This window comes from Cryptomeria japonica, chromosome 3, assembly GCF_030272615.1.
Source record: "Cryptomeria japonica chromosome 3, Sugi_1.0, whole genome shotgun sequence".
NCBI lineage: Eukaryota > Viridiplantae > Streptophyta > Pinopsida > Cupressales > Cupressaceae > Cryptomeria > Cryptomeria japonica.
The window spans coordinates 270,816,452-270,820,526 of record NC_081407.1 but is presented as its reverse complement, the minus strand read 5'-3'; positions in this window follow the sequence as shown (position 1 = coordinate 270,820,526).

Here is a 4,075-nt window from a genome sequence, read left to right as displayed (position 1 = left end):
TGGTATGTCGGCTAGACATATGCTTAGACCATTGAGAGTTCAAAAGAAATAAGGACTGTGTATGTGCAACATGGGAACCGCGATGGCTATTCCACGTAACAACCAACTTGCATGCAGAAATTGATGAGTAGAGCAATCTATTGGGAAGCCATCGAGACTTAGGAAATGCAGATCTATTGAAAGTAGAAACCATGATGGGAAATATTTTCCCCAATCACTTACCACATTGCAGATCCTTCATGGTAGTAGGCAGGTTTAAAGGTAGGCGTTGTTTAAGGGAAACGCCACTGATTACCAATACTCCTATTAAAACATAAACCACCGATATCTACCATGAATGACGTGTACAGAAAGAAGTAGTTGACCTAGCACCACGACTGGCAATAAACGACAAAGGAAACCTGTGGTAGGTAGTCGACTTGGCCCTACTCCCCGATCCTCAATGAATTAGTAGATAAGTCAGTTGTAGACTTAACTCTCCCACGATCCTCGGTAGGAAGTGACTAACCTAGCATTCCATCACTGCAGATAAAATGGCAAGGAGTGGGGTTGATTACAACCACCGACCACTCCTCCTTTTTCTACGAACACCAACCACGTTGCAATATTAACACCGATAACTCATTTTTTTAATGAAAGGACATCAATGTTGCAAGCTGCCAAACATGTGGCATGCGTTAATGATAATGTGGTTTACCAGCCCACGTAAACCCACCGATATCCATCGCGATCGACATGTATAAAGTTAGTTATATAACTTGCATGTTTTAAAGAAGTCATTTTTAGTAAAGTCGACTTAGTATTGGAGTTAAAGGCCACATGGATAATCTATAATTATGGACTTAACAACTTTAGTGGTTTGGTGTCACATAAGAAGTTAATGGATAACTTTACATGTGAACACATAAGTATTCAAAACCATTTAGGACTATTATGTTGCAATAAAACCTTGAGTGGTGTCATTTAGAATCAATCCACCACTAAGAGAGATAGCCCGAAAGTAGGAAAGAGGGTAGATGACAACACTATATATAGACCATTGAGTTGGAAGAGAAGGGAGAGGTGAGATGCAACGAAGGATTAGAGAATGGAATGAAGAAGAGAAGGTAGGAAAAGATATAGAGGAAGATAGAAAATAGCAAGTTGGAGCAGAGAGAAAAAAGAAAAAAAGAGCAAGATAGAGGAGAGCAAGAATGTAGAAGAGTGACAAGAGATTAGGGAAAATGGAATAGTGGAGATTTTGATGTGTTTACAATCAAGTCGTAAAAGATCAACGATGATCATCTCTGATTTAGTGTCGAACTTAGGGGTTATGTTCTTTAATGAGTGTTAATTACTTTATTATTATCAGAGAAATTCTCAAAATATAGAAAGGGTAAGGACTCGGAATAGAGATCTCGTGAGATAGAAGAGCGCCGAGGTGGAAAGTATTGGAACTCGGACGTATTGTAGACAGTTTGAAGTTATCAAGGATCGTAATAGCCATGGATTGCATTTCTTGAGGTAGGCTCAAATCTAGTATGTTTTGTTGAAAGGATTTAAGAGATTAAGAATGATCTAGATTTATATTTATGAAATAGTTAGAGTCACAATATCAATCAATTTATTACAATCATGCAAGTATAGATGTATTAATGATATATTTCATGAAAGTTGGTAGATTAAACTTAGTGAAACTCTTAGAAAATTAGATCACCCAATCCTTTAGAAACAGAGTCAGAGGATAGAGAGAAACTCTGAAATTGAACTATGAAAAAGATGAAACATTAGGTTTATGACGTATTAAATAGTGTATTAATATAGTTGTAATTCTTATTTTCTGGAAGTCTTAATTTGAAAGCTATTCATACATTTTGTTGTTTTAAGAAAAGATTGCCTGTATTAGGATCTTGTGTACATGGTGTTTCCAGTCAAGTTTAAATTCGGTTGCAATTCTGGTTGAGTTGTCATTGTGTCCTATGTTATTATATTTCCTTGGTCAGGTGTTTATGTATAACCTTATTGATGTGAGCCATTGTGTGTTTTGTTCAAATGGTCAATCTTTGGTTAGTGATTGTGTATCCTTCACCTGTGGTTTGTCAGGATTAGGTATGGTTGTTTGTTTCGCCATAGAGTTCTCGTAGAGAGACCTTTCCTGTAGTGTCCTATGAGAGAGAGTGGATTTCGAGCGGGGGCCGTTCCCGAAGTGGATGACAGGATAACCCATCGGAAGTCAGATAAAAAGTGATAACCTAATAATTGATTAGGGGGTGGTTAGAATAAATATTAATTAAGATAATGTACCTCGTGTATAGGTTTAGTGCTTGTACAGGACTCATAATATTACGAGAAGGCCTAGAATGGAAAACTTACCACCTTGTCTTCATGAAAGGATTGGTATGGTCTGCATGAGATTTAGTTGGAGCCAGAAGCCGAGAGAGGTTACCAGGACAGAGAGTCGGGACCTAGGAGGCTGTACCATGGTATCCATCTTAAGCTATGCGATGACACTCTCCTTAGAGTCAGTAGTGTTTGTGAGTTGAGTCACATGGATGTTTGCGGAGTCTTGTAGTCCTTTCATACTTGTCTTACTTTGCTTGCTTGAGGGTTTTCTACTATCTCCTAAAACGGTGGGGTGGTTCCATTTCGGGATCACATGGTCGGGTGGTAGTGCCACTTCCCATCGGATGTTCTGGAATGTATCTTTAGGCAAGGAAGGGCTTCGCTGGTGTTTTTGGGTTCGTGGTTCATGTACCAGCTCATGTTCATGATCATTGTTCAGTTGAGACCTTGTGGTCATTGTATCAAACTTTTATAACCTTGATATTGTAACTTTGTAATCTGTGGTATTATTGGAGACCATGTATTTATGGATATTGTAAAAGGGAATCATTGGAATGTATGTTAATTCAATTGCTTTAATCTTTTGTATATATGATCTATGGGAAATGAATGCATTGGAGTAATTTCATTCTTTCATTATGGAATGTGTAGATTTTATCTTAAGCATTTAATTTTCCTAATTAGCTGTACAATTGGATTAACCGGGGTGTTAATATAATCTACGAATTAATCTTCATTGGTAGCCCTTAGGAAATCATACGTTAGACTTCCATTGTGTCGTTAAACGTGCTATTGATATGATTATGCACTTAATCTTTAAAAAAAATAAAATTATTTCACCCTTTAGTTGCCTAGTTGTCTTGTTTTCCTTTATCGTTCCTGGCGGGGCATTACAATGGTTATCCTCACTAACTCTTGCACAAGAGTTTATCCATTGGATAAAGACATTATTTATTGGATAATGGATTTATTCTTTCAGCTCAACATTAACCTTACCTCCCAAGTTAACCCTCAAGTCATGTCAAACATTTAATGCTTGTTCCCTTTCCTCTCAACCCATCTCTTGTTGACATTTGTCATCCTGGGATTGGGTTGAAAGCCCTCACATGGATCTTAAGCCCTTCAATCCTGACCGTTGTTGATATTACTCAATCTCAACCATCCATTGCTCTATTTTACCTATAAATAGAGCTCACATTCCTCATTTTCAAATCCTCAAGCATCCTCAAGCCTATATCCATAATCCTGAAAACTTGTATGCATCTAACTTATAGTGAATTTTAGAGAGCATTTAGCATAATCATTTCAAATTGTCATTTTGTGCTAAAATTAATCTTAGTTAAATACATAATATCTCATATTTAGTTTGTTTTGCACTTGCATTTGCATAGTTTAAAGCATTTACAATCTTGAACCTCCATAAGACATCCAAAATAGTGCAAAAAGCTACTGAGAGCTACACTCATTTGGGAACTTGGAGAGGAGAGAAACAAGGGAGGAGAAGCTACAAGCATGGTGGAAGGCATTTGGAGATGCCTTGTTGCATTTGTTTTCTTTGTTAAATGTTCTATTTTGCATTTAGTGTCTCTCTTGATATGCTTGCTTAGGATAGTGTTTGATCTTTAATTTTCTAACACTAACACTTGTTTCTTCCTGTTTGTTGGTGTTTGTTATCCTACCCATCCTTTTTGCAGAGCATCACAAGTATTTTAGTTATTTATTTCCAGCATTGTCTTAGAGCAACATTTCAATT